Genomic DNA, 20,071 nt, shown 5'->3' with positions numbered 1-20,071 from the left:
ATGGGATTCTCCAGGCAAGAATACTGGACTGGGTTGCCATGCCCTCCTCCAGGAGATCTTCCCAACCCAGGGATCGAACCCAGGTCTCCCGCATTGCAGGCAGATTCTTTACCGTCTAAGCCACCAGGGAAGCCCCCTTCCAGCGTAGAGGACAGGGATTTGATCCCTAGTCAGGGAACTAAAACCCCACATGCCACAGGGCAACTAGAGAAGCCTGCACATCACAAGTAGAGAAAGCCCATGCACCACAATGAAGACCTAGTGCAACCAAAATAATAATAATAATAATTAAAAAAAATAAAATTATACAAAAGAGCAAAACAGCGAGAATAGCCAGGGAGAAAAAAAGAACAGCCAATGTACTGTTGAAGAAAAAATGTGCCATAGGGAAATGAAGAGAATATACTCACCAGACTTTGAGGATTCTTTAGTTTCACCAGTGTGTTAGTAGGGCAGAGATAGACCAATATACTACTGCAACAAAAATAGGAACCACACCTCAGAGAGAGATCTTCCCATATGAATAAGACAGAAGCCAGAGCTGCAGTTTTAGAGCAGTATGGAAGGAACAGATGTAATAAATAATGCCTAGAGAGTTTGTTTTCTATATGGATCCACATAATACTTAACCAAAAAATAAATTCTTGGTGGATTAGATACATATAGATTTCTAAACTTTCTGAAGAAAATATAGATTATCTTTGCAAACTTCTGTCACAGAAAGGATTTCTTTTTAAAAAGGCAGAATTCATAAACTAAAAGAGACAAACGGAAGTCTGCCAAAATAAGAACGTCTGTGTATTGGGAGACACTATTTTTAAAATGTAAAAACACAAGATATAAACCAGGGTAATATAGTTCCAACATATATTAGTTAGAATAAAGTATTAGAATCATATACATCTATGAAACTTCAATTAAAAAAGTGTGGACCAATTTTAAAAATGGGCAAAAAAGATAGATACCCATTACATAGAAAAGGAAAAGCCAATAATGAGTACACATATAAAAACATGTCCAACTTCACTTGTAATCAGGAAAAGGCGGAAATACCCTTTTGCACACAAAATATTGGCCACAGTTTTAAAGACTGACAGATCAATGTGCTTATGAGGATGAAGGAAAACAGAAATTCTTAAATATTGCTCTTGAGAGGATAAATGTGTCCACCCTCCTTTGATAATAATTTGACATTATCTAGTAAAGATGCACCCACCTAATAGCTAGTGATTCCAACTCAAGCTAAATATCCCAGACTAGAGAAACTGTCATATTTGATCAACTGTCATATTTGATCAACAGAACACTAAAATATTAAAATATTTACTGGTACTAAAATATTATAGGTACTAAAATATTCTCTGCAGTACTGGTTTTAATAGTAAAACTGGAACCAGTTCACAGGACCATTGACAGGAAACTGGATAAATAAATTGTGGCAGGTACATAAAGTGGAATGCTTAATTTATAGCAGTGAAAACAAATCGACTAGAGTTTTATGCATCCGCATGAATGAAATGATACTGATGCAGAAAGAAAGTGACAGATTACATATAGTTCCATTTATAAAAAATGTATATAGAAACACATACAAAACCTCACAAACATGTTATTTAGTGATGCATAAGTTTTTTGAGGGCTTCCCTGATAGCTCAGTTGGTAAAGAATCCGTCTGCAATGCAGGAGACCTCGGTTTGATTCCTGGGTTTGGAAGATCCACTGGAGAAGGTATAGGCTACCCACTCCAATATTCTTGGGCTTCCCTTGTGGCTCAGCTGGTAAAGAATCCATCCGCCTGCAATGCGGGAGACCTGGGTTTGACCCCTGGGTTGAAAAGATCCCCTGCAGAAGGGAAAGGCTACCCATTCCAGTATTCTGGCCTGGAGAATTCCATGGACTGTATAGTCTATAGGGTCACAAAGGGTCGGACATGACAGAATGACTTTCATTTTCAAGTTTTTTGAAACTAGAAAGAAAAATAAAAGAAATGACAACCCATAATTCAAGATAATGATTACCTAGGAAGCCAGGAGTAGAGTAAATTGACAGGCTCGTGATGCTTGGTGATGCCAGGATCAAAAATATGTAATGATTTTCATTCTTAAGCTGAGTGGTGGATAGAGGCATGATTATTCTATTTTTCTTATTTATACTGTTCACTTCAGTTCAGATCAGTCGCTCAGTCGTATCTGACTCTTTGCGATCCCATGAATCGCAGCATGCCAGGCCTCCCTGTCCATCACCAACTCCCGGAGTTCACTCAGACTCATGTCCATTGAGTCGGTGATGCCATCCAGCCATCTCATCCTCTGTCGTCCCCTTCTCCTCCTGCCCCCAATCCCTCCCAGCAGCACAGTCTTTTCCAATGAGTCAACTCTTCGCATGAGGTGGCCAGAGTACTGGAGTTTCAGCTTTAGCATCAGTCCTTCCAAAGAAATCCCAGGGCTGATCTCCTTCAGAATGGACTGGTTGGATCTCCTTGCAGTCCAAGGGACTGTCAAGAGTCTTCTCCAACACCACAGTTCAAAAGCATCAATTGTTCAGCGCTCAGCTTTCTTCACAGTCCAACTCTCACATCCATACATGACCACTGGAAAAACCATAGCCTTGACTAGACTATTTATACTGTACATATGTATATTATACATTCTTTACATATGTGAAATAATTAAATGAGCTTGCTATCATATGTAGTGAGTGTTTACCTAAACGCCCCTAGTTTGCATCCTGATTCTAAAGTGGCTTTGTTGGCCTAAATTGTCTGGATATGCACCTTTAGTAGTTACTTTAAGCACAATTTCTGCTTTGTATGCATGGTCCCAATAACAGCGTAAAGAGAACTTGCTCTTTACAGCTCTATCTTCCTTCATCATGAGTTCACACCCAAAATCTATGGAGGAAGACTATCAATGGGAACACGAAAAAAGTCAGGGTAGGTGTAATGAAATGACGCACTGGGATTATTTGTATTCACTCTGTATAGGAATAATTTGGGAGATTTCCACTTTGCTCTACACTAAGTGGTGACAAGCTGCTCAGCACAACAATAACAATTTCGAATTCTCTACAAGTTTCAAAGTAACGTTTTCAAAAATAATCCCCTTCCCATTCTTCACAACTCTTCTCCACACTCCAAATCTTTAGGAACATATGGCAGTTCCCAGAAAAAGCCAAGTGGCTATCTGAAACATTAATACACTCTGCTGCTACGATCACAGGAATAAAGAAAACCGGGACTCCAGCAATCTCACACAACCACTGCTGCCTGCCAGCTCTTATATCAAATAAAAACCATCACTTTGGGGAAGGATGGTTGCACGGTGACTAAGCAGACAGATGGCAGGTGTGAGTCAAAACACTCTGGGGTGCTAGCTCAAATCATCCTGCACTACTCACTGCTAGAGAAAGAGGGACTCAAAAACCTATCACCCAGTGGTCAAGGAGCGAAATGTGAAAGCCCAATCGAAACAAAAGGTGGAGGAGATAACCAGGGTCTTAAGTGTCGTACATACAAATGAGTTCTCATCCGAAAAGGAGTTTTTAAGTCCAATTTGTAAGTCTCACAAAGTTAGCATAGGTACCCAACTAACACAGTCTGCTATATAGTATAGTTCTATGCTATAATAGGAGAAGGCAATGGCACCCCACTCCAGTACTCTTGCCTGGAAAATCCCATGGGTGGAGGAGCCTGGTAGGCTGCAGTCCATGGGGTCGCTAAGAGTCAGACACAACTGAGCGACTTCACTTTCACTTTTCACTTTCATGCCTTGGAGAAGGAAATGGCAACCCACTCCAGTGTTCTTGCCTGGAGAATCCCAGGGACGGTGGAGCCTGGTGGGCTGCCGTCTATGGGGTCGCACAGAGTTGGACACAACTGAAGCGACTTAGCAGCAGCAGCAGCAGCATGCTATGATAGGTTTATAACAGTTTTCACACAAATAATGTATTAGAAACACACACACAAAACCAAATATTTTTAATCTTGCAATCCAGTACACAAAAGCACAACCTCTCATAGAGGATGCACTCACATGACAATACACTCCAGATGCATGAACTAACTTACATGATTGGACAGGGGAACGCACGTTCGCATCTTTGAAAGTTCTCAACTTGAAGGTTCGTGTGTAGGGGACTCCTTGTAACTTCTAACCAAATTCTTCAGGCCTGCCCTTTGATCTTTGTCTGCTTTGTCTGACTGAAGTTTCTCCCACCTTCCTTGCTGGTGTTCCCTGTGAAGCACAAGGAGGTTGTTTCTCCACTTGACTACTGCCCCAGAACCACCACCAACCCCCCGCCCCGTTACCCCCCTGCCTACACCCGCCCCGGCCTACTCCCCCACCCCCAGACTGGACCACCTGTTACACAGAGGTTAGCCAGCTGCATTCCCAGAGGGCACCTTCCCAAGGCCAAAGGTAAGATGCTAACCACTTCCTCACCTGGGCAACATCTTGTGGCCATCAGAGCCTCGGCCTTCACTTCCTGGGAGCACACGGGGAGCGTGGGGCAAAAGGAAACCAAATCTAATCTGTCTGTGCTGGATGCTCAGAACAAAACAAAGACTCAACCACTCTCTAATTTGCATAATTGTTTTCACTAGTGCCATCCTGAAGATTAGCGTTCATGAATATGGATGTAATTACACAAAAGGGCCCTAGGTGGAGCCTCAGTACTGGTGGCTACAAATGCAAGAACAAACGGAAAACAACATAAATCAAAGTCCTCTAAAAATGCGACAAGGAATGATGTGACGGCATCTTTATCCCCGCATTTGTGTGTTGCTGATGTTGTGTTTCTGGCATAGGAAAAACATGAATATAGAAGCGCATGTTTTGCTTAAGAATAACTCTCAAAAGAGTGTGTTCCCTAATAAAGAATGAAAGCATATTATTGTGCGGTTAGTAGATGTAAGCTATCATATACAGAATGGATAGACAAACAAGGTCTTACTGTATAGCACAGGGAACTATATTCAACATTCCATGAAAAGCTGTAATAGAAAAGACTATGAAAAGTAATATATATAAATGGACCTCCCTGGTGGCTCAGATGGCAAAGAGTCTGCCTGCAATGCAGAAGTGCTTAGTCACTCAGTCATATCCGACTCTTTGAGACCCCATAAACTGTTGCCCGCCAGGCTCCTCTGTCCATGGGGATTCTCCAGGCAGGAATACTAGAGTGGGTTGCCATGCCCTCCTCCAGGGGATTTTCCCAACCCAGGGATCGAACACCTGGTCTCTGGCACTGCAGGCAGACTCGTTGCCATCTGAGCCATCAGGGAAGCCCAACGCGGGAACCTAAGCAGGAGACCTGGGTTCAGTCTCTGGGTTGGGAAGATCCCCTGTAGAAGGGAATGGCTATCCACTCCAATATGCTTGCTTGGAGAATTCCATGGACAGAAGACCCTGGCGGACTACAGTCCATGGGATCACAAAGGGTTGGACACGCCTGAGGGACTAACACACAGATATGCATATATATGCATAACTAAGTCACTTTGCTGTACAGCAGATATTAACACAATACTGTAAATCAACCATACTTCAGTTAAAAGAAAAGTGTATTAACACCGCTGTGGGTATTCTGTCTCTGAGATAGTTTGGGTAGGAAGGACTGTCCCTAACCTCTTAGAACACTCTCCTCATCATTTCTCTTCTCTTCTTAGAGGGATACCACCACTAACTTACCTATTTTAAGTGTAAAAAGTCTAACATTATAAGAGAAATAATTAGAATTATTTTTTAATGATTTGCTGTTATTAGATTACAAACAGAAACCACATGATGTCAAAATTAACTTTTTAAAAAAATATTTGTCACTATCGTCAAAGAATGAAGATAGACTTATTCAATTTTGAAACTTTTTATTTTAAGGGATCTACGTAGCGCTTTTAAAAATGTATTAATATTTGTTGTCACATGTCAAGATTATTAATGCAATAGTGAAATTTGGAAGACTGCCAACCAGTGACAAATAAGTGGTGGAAAAGAGGCAAAGTGAGAGTGTGTGTGTGTGTGCGCACGTGTGTGTATGCACATGTGTGTCCAACTTGCGCATGTCCAACTCTTTGTGACCCCATGGATTGTAACACACAAGGCTTCTCTATCCTTGGGATTTTCCAGGCAAGAACAATGGAGTGGGTTGCCATTTCCTCCTCCAGTGGATCTTTCCAACCCAAGGATCAAACCCATGTTTCCTGCGTCTCCTGCCTTGCAGGTAGATTCTTACTGCGGAGCCAGGAGGAAGCCCCAAATGAGAATGCCTGCCCATAATGCATGAATTCTGTATTCTGGGTAGAATTCTTGCAGTTGAAATCCAGGACATTCATACTGATCCTCTCTTAATTTAAACTCTTGATATTTTGCTCATCATTATTCTTTTTACCTTAATTTTTATTAAAAAAAAGTAAAAAAAAATTTTTTTTTTATTTATTAGGGACTTCCCTGGTGGTCCAGTGGCTAAGACTCCATGCTCCCAGTGCAGGGGGCATGGGTTCACTCCCTGGTCAGAGAACTGGATCCCACATGCTGCAACTAAGACCCGGCTCAGCTAAATAAACAAATAAAATATTTAAACAATTTTTTGGATTTATTAAATATATTAAAGATTTGTTAAATAGCTTGATAGTGGAGTTCTTTGGTGCTCCTTAAATTTCACAGTTGAGGCAATGGCTTTACTCACCTCACCCTGGTTGTAGACCTGATCTATACAGGTTTATTATTTTCACAAACTTCTAATTGAAACTTAGCATTTTCTTTTTTAAAGCATTTCCTTTAACTATAAGCTTAGGCAACAAGCTGTAAAAGTATGAGTATTATCTGTGACTTGAGGCCCGTAGAAATTACTGGTATTTTCATGCGACATTATGACTGCCGCAAATATCACCAAATATTTCTGTTCATCACAACTTTCAAATTATGGTATTTACATCTGCAGTATATATTGTTATTCAATGCCTTAATAAAGAAGCACACATTAATATGCCACAAATTTCTTTTTAATAATGTATAGCTATAGTTTAATATAATTGCTTTATTTTATAATCTTATGAAATTTCTTTTATTCATTAATGAGTTATTCTGAAAAGGGATCCACAACCTCACCAGACTGTCAAAGGATCCTAAGTACAATAAAGGTTAAAAACTCCATATAGGATAGCTACCTGGCTAGCTAATAATCTCCTGGCCAAATTATCTCTCAGCTGGGACTACTCATTAATTCAGGTAACCTATAAATCATATATATATATACATTCATACTCACATAAAGTATACATAGGTAGGTAGGTAGATAGACATAGCTAGATTATATATAGTGAGAGATATAGATAGATAGATAAAACAAGTTTTTAAAAAATTAATTCACTCTGAAGTAAACCAGATCTGTCTAATAGTATAAGGACATGCTGTTGTTCAATTGCTAAGTCTTGTCTGACTCCTTGTGACCCCATGGACAGCAGCACTCAAGACTTCTCTGTCCTTCACCACCTCCTGGAGCATGCTCAAACTCACAGCCATTGAGTTGGTGATGCCATCCAACAATCTTATCCTCTGTCATCCCCTTCTCCTCCTGCCTTCACTCTTTCCCAGCATCAGCGTCTGTTCCAACGAGTTGGTTCCTCGCATCAGGTGGTCCAAGTATTGGAGCTTCGGCTTCAGCATCAGTCCTTCCAATGAATATTCACGGTTGATTTCCTTTAGGATGGACCGGTTTGATCTCCTTGCTGTCCAAGAGTCTCCTCCAACACTGCAAGGACATAAGGACACTTAGTATGATACAAGTTCAAGTTCTGGAGCTCAAATCTTAGGTTGAAATCAAATCTCTTGGAGTCTTGGACCTAGAATCAAACTTTCACATGAGCTTCTTTGAACTTCTGATTCAGATGGCTGTTGTCCTAAATATGCCTCAAACTCCAAACCTTAAAGGTTACTACAAGAAGTTGTTAAAACCAGTTCTCAATGAGACTTCCAAACCATTCAGAAAAAACTTTCATTTTAAAACTCTCTGTATTTAGAATTGCTTCTCTCCTTTCAACCTTCTCTTTCTTTTTCCCTCCTTCCCTTCCTTGCTTCTTTACTTTTAGAGAAATTGGCTTTTTATTTTGAAATATTTCAAATAATTTAAAGGAAGAATTTTTTTTAACAAAATCTGTGTGTGTATACACTATCCAGCTTAAGAAATTAAACACTGCAAATAAGGTTTAAATTCTGTTATTAATTTCTGATCATATGATACTCCCTCACCGTCAAGAAATAATTAATATTCATAATTTGGTATTTATTATTCAGATATACGGAGAAGGCAATGGCACCCCACTCCAGTACTCTTGCCTGGAAAATCCCATGGATGGAGGAGCCTGGTAGGCTGCAGTCCATGGGGTCGCTAAGAGTCAGACACAACTGAGCGACTTCACTTTCACTTTTCCCTTTCATGCATTGGAGAAGGAAATGGTAACCCACTGCAGTTTTCTTGCCTGGAGAATCCCAGGGACGGGGGAGCCTGGTGGGCTGTGGTCTATGGGGTCGCACAGAGTCGGAGACGACTGAAGTGACTTAGCAGCAGCAGTAGCATTCAGATATATGTGTTGAAAATTACAGTACATATGAATGTATCATTAAATGACAATATTATACTAAATACTTTTACATTTGTATATTTGGTTACATACTATGCTTCATCTTGAACTTGATATTTTCTCAGCACTATGTTTGTGAGATTTATCTATAATGATACAAGTAACTCTAGTCATTTTTTTAAAATAATAATAAACTTTTTATTTTGAAATAATTTTAAACTCACAGAAAAGTTAGAGGGTACAGAGACAACTCACACATCACCTCCTCAACTTTCCCCAGGGTCAACATCCCACACAACAATGGTACTTTCGTTCAAACTAAGAAATGAACATTCATACATTACAAACAACTAAACTACAGACTTTATTTAGAGATCACCAGTTATTCTACTAATACTCATTTTCTGTTCCAGAATCTAATCTGGGATATCATATTGCATTCAGTATTCACTCTTCTTTTTCTACTGTATTATTATACTAAAATTTATTTTTCTATTCTTCTATTTATAGGCAAGTTGCTTCCAGTTTTTCATCAATATACCTGATGATATCTTTGGGGACACACATGTTATCCTTGTGCACGTACATGTAACATGTATTCTTCAAAGCAGTTATAACAACATGTATCTCACAAATAAGTTAAAGTTCCCAGTGCTTCAAATTCTTCCCAACATGTGGTATCATCAGACTACATTGTTACCAATTTTACGGGTATAATATAGCATCCACTTTTTCTTAAATTTACATTTCCTTTACTACTAGTGAAACTGAGCATTTTTCTTGCATTTCCTATTTTGTGAAGGGTTTGTTCACATCCATTGCTATTTGATTTTTTTGATATTGATTTGTAGATACTTATATTTATACATACATACTCTACGGCTCATGAAACTGAAAATATAATTTACTAAAATTGATACATATTTCAGTACAAGAAATAATCTTTAACCATGAAGGAAACTGAAGCAGTAATTTAAAATTTTTCCCTGAAAAAAATGCTAAGACCCATAAAGTTTACAGGTGAATTTTATCATATAATTCCATCTTTATGCAAACTCTTCTGCTCATGAACATAGCTGCAAAATCTTGCCAAAGTATTAATGAACTGGATCTAAGTAAGTATTATATTTATGATATATTATGACCCCAAGTCAACTGAAGATGAATTGGGGGATATATGATAAAATTAAAAATGAGTGGTATTCAATTCTAAAAGACACAGGTACGCCAGTGTCCACTGCAGCACCTGCTACAATAGCCAGGACTTGGAAGCAACCTAGATGTCCATCCACAGATGAATGGATAAACATGATGTGGTACATATATGCAATGGAATATTACTCAAGCATAAAAAGGAATGAATTTGAATCAGTTCTGGTGAGGTGGATGAACCTAGAGCCTGTTTGTTATACACAGTGAAGTATGTCAGAAAGAGAAAAGCAAATATTGTATATTAGCGCATATATATGGAACCTAGAAAAATGGTATTGCTGAACCTATTTGAAGGGAAAGAATGGAGACACAGATGTAGAAAATGGACTTGTGGACACAGTGGGGGAGGGAGAAAGTGAGACGAATGGAGAAAGTAGCATCAACATATGTACATTATCATGTGTAGAATGGATAGCTGTGTAACACAGGGAGCCCAGTCTGGCACTCTGATGACCTAGCTCAGTGGGATGGGTGGTGGGGGGAGGCTCAAGAGGGAGGGGGCAAGTGTGCAGTTGCGGCTGATTCATGTTGTTGTGCAGCAGAAGCCTACACAGCATTGTAAAAATTTTTTTTCAATAAATAAATAAAGCTGATGACCACAAACCACCAAAAAAAAAAAAAAAGAGTGGTATCAGTAGAGCTACACAATAGATCAATGGAACAAAATATACACTTTTGAAACAGGTACATTCAGAGAACCCTGATTTATGATATAACAGGCATTGCAGGTAAGTGAGTAAAGGAAAGTCTAAGATAATTATCTTATCCTGGTTTTCTAGAAACCAGAGCCTAGGGAAAAGCTTAAGGTCTTTTATGTTACTGGGAGATCTAATTTCTGGGGGGCAAAAAGTGATTAAAAAGGGAAGGGGGCATTGAGACTATGAAGGAGGGGAAACATATTTTTGAGCTAGCCACAGCTTCACATAAGGACACAGTTGGCTGCTCACTGCTCAGTCATGCTGGACGTTTTAAGACAGGGTGTTCAGATGCATCATGTTTCAGGTGGGGGGATGGGCAAAGACTTGATCTGCTGGTTCACTCCTGTTTTCTGTTCCTCTTTGGGTCAAAGTTTGTCTCCGAAAGCATGACCCCCAGCACAGTTTCAGGCAGTCTCTCTTTGGGCCACCTCTAGGTAGTATTGGATTTTGTCCAGAATGGGCAGAGGCAGGAGGAGCCAGAGACTCCATGGGTCCATTCAGTTTGAGCCCATGTTGGGCTGCACCCAGCAGGCCTGCAAGCACTGTACCTGTCCAGCCTCACAACTGAAGGAAGAGCTCAGAGTCAGGAAGCATCAGAGACATTAATGGTTTAACGGATGGGGGACCTTACATGTCTAAAACAAGATCCTGGAGCAACACCCCACCATGTGCAGCACATGGCAGGCAGGACGTGGTGATGGTCTTTGCCATGGGGGTGGGGACAGGGGTGTGTATAGAGGGAACTGACATCCCGTTTGTTCATCTGTTACCAAGGAAACCAGCAGAGGTGCATGCCCTTCACCATCCCTTTGATAAAGCTATCGTGGTGAAGATGCTCTGATCAAAGTTTAGAACAATCACTATCTGGGATGGGGCAAGTATGTACTAAGAGGGAAGGTCGGTCATGTGAGTAGGATATAGGTGGAGCAAGGACCAGTCCATCAGGGGATGTACAGAGAACAAGAGAACAGCCATCTTGACTGACCTGACCATACAGCCTGGATTCCAGACCCATTGAGGTTCCCACAGCACTAGACATGATGGGGGCAATGCTGGACTTGCTGCTTTCCATGGGCAAGGTCAAGACAGTGGCAGCGCTATAGATGAGTGCCGGGGTCCAGCCCCAGCTGATCCAGGGTATTCGAAGGAGAGACGGCGTAGGCGAGGGTCAGGAAACAACTGCTTAATTAAACGTTAATTAAGGATATAAAGAGTAATAGAATGAGGATAGCTCAGTAGGAAAATTCAGTGGAGAAAAGAGGCTGAGTAGCTTGGTTTACGCGGGAGACCAATAAAACTTCAAGACAAGAAGTTTGCACCACTTACATAGGCCGCAGGCGTCCTTCCATTCTCCCGAAGGAGAGGAGACACTGAGGCCTCCCCGGTTGGATCTTAGAAGCCCAGGCATAATTAGCAAGCATGGCGGGTTCTGCGCTCCAGATGGAGACTCAGCCAGAATTTGAGAGAGAGAGAGACATGGGGAGACCAAGTTTCAGTGAACAAGGCCCGCACTTTATTTTCCAAAGTAGTTTTTATACCTTAAGTTGTGCATAGAGGATAATGGGGGAAGGGGTGGAGTCATGCAAGGACAGCAGTTCCTGGTCCTAATCGAAGCCAGGCTTTCAAACTTATCATATGCAAAAGTTCAGGTGAATTACATCATCTTCTGGCCAGGAGGCCTGTTAACATTTTAAGACACTTATTTTTCTCTAAAGGTGATTATTCCAAAGTCAGGCACCAGCCTCCAAAAAAGCATTGGACAAAGCTGCATTTTACATTTCTATACACCCTATACATTATATCAATCAATACACTGCCAAGGACACAGTAGGTAAGGAGTATGGAGACTTAGCAGCAAACATTGGCTCAATAAGTGAAAAACCCTTCACCAATACAATTTCTAATCAATCTTTTAACTACTAAAAAGAATCTGTGTTTAGACAGTTTAGAACATCTCCTGCCTCTCACAGTTGGGAGGCTCTGAACAATCACATGTGGCCGGAAAAACCTATTCAGGCAGGCTAGAGGATTTCCAAAAGAGTTTGTAGGTTAAACACTGTCACACCCAGGAATTATTAACTGGAGCTGTAAGCTAATTCTTTTTTCAGAGAGAGGTAGTGGGGGACAGCCCCCCGTAAAGTCAGAGGTGTAGGTGAAAGCACAAAGCAGAAAGTAGGCAGACTCTGGTTTTGGGGGTAGATGCTCGAGAATTTCCAGGGGGACTCCTGAGGCTCGATCCCGCCTTTGCGTATGCCGAGCCTCCTTCCTCATGACCTTTGCCATGGGCGGAGCTCCTGCTCCCGGTAGTGATAAAATTCCAGTTGAGCTATTCCAGATCCTGAAAGATGATGCTGTGGAAAGTGCTGCACTCAATATGCAATATGCAATATGCACTCAATATGCAATATGCCAGCTCCCGGCAGATGAGGCATTAGCAACAGCAGCCACGGAGCCATCAGGAGCTCATCAAGAGTAATCAGCAGAGGACCCTGAGCAAGGTGAGGCTGAGTGAATCTGAGGAGCCACATTAACTGTGTCCAAAACAACTGGACATCCACATGGGAAAATACAACATCTGATCCTACCTCACATGTTAAAAAAAAAAAAAAAAGCCCTAGTTGGGAGTCAAGATCTAACTGTGACTGGCAAGACATTTCAGGAGAATACACTCATTTCCTGAAGAAAAGGAATTTTAAAACAGATCTCCAATACAATGGACACAAACTATAAAGGTTTTTAAATTGTATAACATGGTTAAGAATCTACTGTTCATCAAAAGACTTCATAAAAAGAAAAGACAAAAAATTTGGAGAAAATTTTTGCTAAATTATAACTGATAAAGATATTTAGGCTATATAAAAAAGTATTAAAAGTGGTATGAAAAGGACAAGCAACCAGCAGAAAAAAAGGCAAGTGCTATGAATAGTATTTAACAGAACACAAATGGCCTGTAAGCATATTTTAAATGCTCAAACTTAACATCAGAAATCAATCAGTGTAACACATCAAGCAAAAGAATAAAGGACAAAAACCACACGAACATTGCAATAGATGCAGAAAAAGTATTTGACAGAATTTTAACCTTCATGATAAAAACACTCAATAAACTAGAAATAGGAGGGAAATTCCTCAATTTGATTAATGGTATCTATGAAAAGCTTCTACCAGATGATGAAAGACTATATACTTTCTCCTAAAGAGCAAGAACAAGAAAAGGATGTCTGCACCTATCACTGGCTGTTTTAAGCCAGGGCAACTAGGCAAGAAAATAAATAGAGGACTAGATTGGTAAAGAAAAAAAAATTAGCTGTATTTGCAGATGATATGATCATTCCTATATACAGAAAATCCTTAGAATTCTACTAAAAAACTATTAGAACTAATAAATTAATTCAGTTGGGTTGTAGGACACAGATTTATATACTACAGAAGTCAACTGTACTAATTGTACATTGGTAGCAATGAACAAACCATAAATGAAATTAAGAAAATAATTCAATTTACAATAACATCAAAAAGAATAAAATATTAAAGAACAAATTTAATAGAAGTATAAAAATTATACTCTGAAAACTAAAAATCATGGTTGAAAGAAATTAAAGAGGACCTAAAATAAATGGAAAGACATCATGTGCTCATGGGTGGTGGTGGTTTAGTCACTAAGCCGTGTTTAGCTCTTGTAACCACATGGGTGGTAGCCCTCCAGGCTCCTCGGTCCATGGGACAATACTTCTCCAGGCAAGAAATTCTTCTCCAGGCAGGAATACTGGAGTGTGTTGTCATTTCCTTTTCCAGGGGATCTTCCTGACCCAGAGATCAAACCCGGGTCTCCTGCATTGCAGGCAGATTCTTTACCAACTGAGCTACGAAGGAAGATTGGAAGACTTAATACTGTATAGATGGAAATACTCTCCTAATTGAGCTACAGATTCAATGCAATCCCTATTAAAATCATAGTCGGCTCTTTGCAGAAACTGACAAGCTGAATCTGAAATTCATATGGAAATACAAGAAACCTAGAATAGCCAAAGAAATGTTTAAAAAGATCAGAGTTGGAGGGCTCACACTTCCTAATTACAAACTTACTACAGTCCTGCAGTAATCAAGAGAGGTGATATTCGAATATAGTCAGAATCAATTGATTTTTAGTAGGGCACCAAGAAAATTCAATGGGAAAAGAGTGGTCTTCTTAAGAAACAGTGCTGGGATAACTGGGTATCCACAGCAAAACAATAAACTTGGAGCCCAACGGTATTTGTTGTTCAGTCCCTAAGTTGTGTCCAACAGTTTGCAACCCCATGGACTGTAGCACGCCAGGATTCCCCATCCTTCACTATCTCCTGGATTTTGCAGAAACTCATGTCCATTGAGTAATGATGCCATCCAACCATCTCATCCTCTGTCACCCCCTTCTCCTCCTGCCTTCATTCTTTCCCAACATCAGGGTCTTTTCCAAAGAGTCATCTCTTCGCATCAGGTGGCCAAAGTATTGGAGCTTCAGCATCAGTCCTTCCAATGAATATTCAGGTTGATTTCCTTTAGGATTGACTGGTTTGATCTCCTTGGAGTCCAAAGGACTCTCAAGAGTCTTCTCCAGCATCATAATTTGAAAGCATCAATTCTTCAGCCCTCAGCCGTCTTTATGGTCCAACTCTCACATCCATACATGACTATGGGAAAAACCATAGCTTTGACTATACAGACCTTTGTCAGCAGAGCGATGTCTCTGCTTTTAAATATGCTGTCTAGGTTTTTCATAGCTTTCCTTCCAAGTAGCACATGTCTTTTAATCTATCAAACATCATTCTATCAAACTCCTAAAAAACAATGCATCCTATTATTAGGCCAGCATGAGCCCAGAGTCATAGAAATAATGAAGGTAGAGAAAATGAGGGCTTTGTCCACGGAGTGTTTTCAAAGAGTCAAGATAGGACTCTATGCAGGTGATGGCCACCCTCTGTCTTGCTACGAATAGAGGAACAGTAACAGTAGGTAGAAGGCAGCACTCTCTCCCTTTGTCCCCTGGCTACACTCCCCTGCCCCAGAGAATCAGGATCAGAGGAAGCCACTGGCCCTTCTTTCCATTCTTGAGTTCGTTCAGTTCAGTTCAGTCACTCAGTCGTGTCCGACTCTGTGCGATCCCACGGACTGCAGCACGCCAGGCTTTCCTGTCCATCACCAACTCCCGGAGCTTACTCAAGCTCCTGTCCAGAACCTGCAGTAGCCACACTCACCACCCACACCCCCATGCCAGGGAGAAAAGCCACACTGACCCGTTCCTATCCCCTGAGGCACAGAAGCAGATGCTATCTGTCTTCTTGTTGCTGAGGAAAGTTATTCTTCCTTTCACCTGAAATGGGTTCCCAGCTTCTCTTGCCACAAATCATTTGTTTTCTAAGTGTGACATTTTCCCAGTTGTCCTTTCTATTAATAGATCCTTACTTGTCACACCACCTCCCAGGTGACACTGATGTCATTGATTTGCTCCGTCATCACAGCTTCCTCTTCTGACCACAGACACTGAAAAGCATCTCAGGAGACTCCTAAAGCTCAGTCTCTTCCCCTCCACCAGCTGTAAACAGATCTCAGTGTCAGCTGAAGGTTTTTACGCCCTGAATCTGCAAACTTCGATCATCTGGCAACCCTATTTACCCAAGGTGGTAAAACCCATGAATCATGATTTTAAGGCAAATTTTTCTTCCCTAAAAAAAGGTGGCAGGGAACCCAATGGGCCACAGAGACAAGGAATTTTAAATGGGTCTGCAAGGAAAAAAAAAAAAATATATATATGAACTTTAATAAAGTATTGCCTCAGCAATGCAAGTGGATTTTATCCTTAAAAATTCAACTCTTTCACAGATAAAAGTGATCATTTTTTTAAATGAAATGTTTACTTATTCTCACTCAATACTCTTTGGCATAGCTTAAGAGTAAAAAGGCCTTTTCAATTTTCTACCAATATATTCAGATTCTTTGGTCACTGCTCATGTCAACATTTAAGGGCTAACCATTCACACTATGCAATATTCTCTCTGTGAGATTCCTGAAAAGTCATTCTGCTCTGAAGACCCCTATCCTTATTTATTTATGATTATATGGTACTTGCCTTCAAGAAGATTTTTGAGGTGGCTTAAAATAGAAAATATAAAAACAATATATTTTTTACTATGCAACTATAATTATAATAAATAAATAAAAGCCATGAAAAAGAAAGGAAATAAATATATACAGAAGGAAGTACATACAGCTACACCAATTGAGCCTTACCTTGAGCTTCCTAGCAGCCAAAGGAAAAGGGAAATGGAAGTCATGCCAATACGTCAAATTAGAAAAACGGGTTTGGTTTCATTTTACAACCAAATCTAAAAGGAGTTCACCCAAAAGGAAACATTCATTCATTTATTTGGAAAGTATTTAATACTTAAAATGAGCCAACTCCTACATGAGATAATAGGAAAACATTATTAAACAGTTCAAACATGGCCTCTTCTCTCAAGAACCATAGAGCCTATTGGGAGACAGACAATAAGCAAGTATAATCAAGCAAGTCAAAATAAATCACAACTAAAGATGTATACAGGGAACTAAGAATAGCCAAGATTCTGTCAGGAAAGCCTCCCTGAGGGGTGGCAGGTGAAAAACAAGAAAGAGGTAAAATGTAGTCTCTGCACAGAGATAAGTTTCAAGGCAGAAAAGACCCTAAAGTAATCTCACAGAGGACCTAATTTTTGAGAGGCAGAAACTCAATGTGTGCTTGTCGACTAATCCTGCTTAGTGATGTTACAGAGGGGCAAGCTGAAAGGCTCCAGATTTTTAATTAATATACCAAAATATATTTTACTTAACATACCTAAACCAGGTAGTTCTCAATTATGTTGATAGAGATGAGTGGAGAAGGAAATGGCAACCCACTCCAGTGTTCCTGCCTGGAGAATCCCAGGGACAGGGGAGCCTGGTGGGCTGCCGTCTCTGGGCTCGCACAGAGTCGGACATGACTGAAGCGACTTAGCAGCAGCAGCAGCAGAGATGAGTGAAGTTATTGTCAATGCTTTCTAAAGGGGCCAATAAAGCAAATGTTTAGTAATCATTATAATAAATAATGAAAGTTGTGAATAATTGTTAAACTATCTAGATATGACTGAATACATAAAATAATCATGTTAAATGTGCTCTACAATATACAATGTTGAATAAAAATGTCTTGAATTATGAAAAAATATACCTAAATATCCGAGAAGGCAATGGCACCCTATTCCAGTACTTTTGCCTAGAAAATCCCATGGACAGAGGAGCCTGGTAGGCTGCAGTCCATGGGGTCACTAGAGTTGGACACGACTGAACGACTTCACTTTGACTTTTCACTTCCATGCATTGGAGAAGGAAATGGCAACCCACTCCAGTGTTCTTGCCTGGAGAATCCCAGGGACGGGAAGCCTGGTGGGCTGCCATCTAGGGAGTCGCACAGAGTCGGACACGACTGAAGTGACTTAGCAGCAGCAGCGTACCTAAATATATTTTAATTAGTATATCTAATCTTTAATGAATATACCTAAAAATGGGATGGAGAGTTCAGGGAGACTTTTAATGGAAGGATGGCTGGAAGTTAGATTTACCTAAAGAAGACACAGAATCCACTTCTGAGAGTCCTGAGGGGACATGTTTGCCTATTTGGACTTGGGTGATTTTTGCCTGAACTCAAAGGTTAAGAAAAATGGTTTCATTTCAGTAGCTTCTCTTCTTATAATTGCTTTTCTTGCCTTATCTCCTATTTAAGTAAAAGAGAGATAAGTAAGAAATGCAGTCTTAGGATGGAAACATTACAATTCAGATTCATATTTAAGGTTTGAATAGAGATGGAAAAACTAAGAGGAAGCAGTATAAAATGTCTTCATCGTTTTTTAGGCTGCTGAGAGAGCTGGGTCAGAGGCAGAGAGTGCAGAGGAGAGGAGAAAAGGAGGGAAGTGTGTGTGTGAGAGAGCGAGCCTCTGCTTTAGAAGGAACATGATGCTGAAAAGAGCTGACAGGCAGAAAAGAAGCCTAAGTGGCGTTGCTATGGTTACCGTACCATCTGTGTTCCTGCCTACCCCACACCAAAGGGTTATATAACCTTGTAACGAGATAAATATGAAAATGGACTTCACAGTGAAAACCCGTTATTTCTGTTATTTTTTAAAAGCGTGGTTCTAAATCAAAATGAAACACGGCACAACTGTTTTTTAGGTCTACTTCCGCACGAAACACTCCAGGGGGCAAGCACAATTCCCCTGAAGGCATCATGGATCTCTGAAGTATTGCCGTCCTCCCGGTTTTCCAGTCTTTGAGAGGCTATTGTGCTTATTTAATTTATAATTAGGTGATGTCCCAGCAGTTGATATATTTACATGTTTTCAATTGCAGTTGATTTACAAATAAACCAGTGGTAAACTAAAACACAAGAACTGTTCTCCACAAGGAAATGAGGCTCTCCATGGACCCCAAATCCAATTTTCCTCAAATGTGGGAGCGTGCAAAGAATACACTCTCCTGGACACAGAGAGGAGAATATTCTAAATTCATATCTCTGACTAGAAACAGCTTTCTTGTGCAAGTTTACAGGAACTGAGATCCAAATTATTGTATCACAACGGGCAGAAAACTGAGCCCTGACCCACCCACCCCCTTACCCATAGCCCATAACATGATATATTAGAAACACCAGCCACAGAGGAGCAACTTGCAACCATAACGAGCAAGAACTGGGCAGCTGTTGAATTTTGCCCACTTCATCCCCAAGCTGCTTTTCTGGGAAGACTCGTGTTAGGGTCCCATGAAGGCCAATGATTCCTAAGTCTGTGTTTCTAACCTTCAGCTCTTCCCCACTGATATCTTGCAGGGACCTCAACATTCATACATCCAAGGATTAATTCAACTTTTCCATCTCCTATCCCTTGTTCTGCTTTTGCTATTCTGGTTAATATCCAAACCAGAAAGTTCAAAGCCACCTTCAACTTTCCCACCTTTAAATACTTTAGCCATAGAGCTTAGGTAAGTTATCTCACCTGTCACGACTGAGCCTCGATTCCCAAAAAGGTACCTTTTTTCTCAAGTTAGCGAAGAAGGTTGAATGAGAAAGTGTGTGGAGACTGCTCAGAACAGTGCCTGGCCCTAGTTAGCGCTCAGGAGATGGTGGTGGTTTCACAACTACGACCAGATGACTGCGCACGATTCTAAGCCATCAGCCTGAACACAGAACTTCCCCACTTTTTCCACATTTACTCTCTGCTCTCTTCAGGGGCCAGGAGAGGCAAAGTATATAATCATTTACCTATTTGCAACTTTCCTGTCTTTGTGTCATTACTGTGTGTTGAGTATAGAGGGAGGAGAACACTTGTCTTCTATTTTAAATTAATTTTTATTGGAGTATAGTTGATTTACAATGTTGTATTAGTTTCTGGTATACAGCGTATTGATTCAGATATTTATATCTATATATTCTTTTTCAGATTCTTTCCTATTAGAGTTTATAACAAGATATTGAATACCATTCCCTGTACAAATAAACAGTAGGAACTTGTCTATTTTATATCGTGTATATCTGCTTTTTTTT

General features: G+C 40.3%; 2 long non-coding RNA genes across 2 annotated transcripts; both read right to left on the bottom strand.

Annotated features, from left to right (window-relative positions):
• Window positions 1-3,961: 3,961 nt before the first annotated feature.
• Window positions 3,962-7,570, bottom strand: LOC112587651. Its single transcript, XR_006542555.2, has 2 exons — window positions 7,512-7,570; window positions 3,962-4,232 (listed from the first exon to the last, which is right to left on the bottom strand). It is a non-coding gene; the product is annotated as an uncharacterized LOC112587651 (long non-coding RNA).
• A 6,204-nt stretch (window positions 7,571-13,774) lies between these two features.
• On the bottom strand, window positions 13,775-18,489 carry LOC123327786. The gene is made up of 4 exons (XR_006542482.2): window positions 18,099-18,489; window positions 17,336-17,537; window positions 15,759-16,057; window positions 13,775-14,348 (listed from the first exon to the last, which is right to left on the bottom strand). It is a non-coding gene; the product is annotated as an uncharacterized LOC123327786 (long non-coding RNA).
• Between the last annotated feature and the right edge of the window lie 1,582 nt (window positions 18,490-20,071).

This window comes from Bubalus bubalis, chromosome 10, assembly GCF_019923935.1.
Source record: "Bubalus bubalis isolate 160015118507 breed Murrah chromosome 10, NDDB_SH_1, whole genome shotgun sequence".
Classification (NCBI taxonomy): Eukaryota; Metazoa; Chordata; class Mammalia; order Artiodactyla; family Bovidae; genus Bubalus; species Bubalus bubalis.
This window is presented reverse-complemented; position numbering and strand designations above follow the sequence as displayed.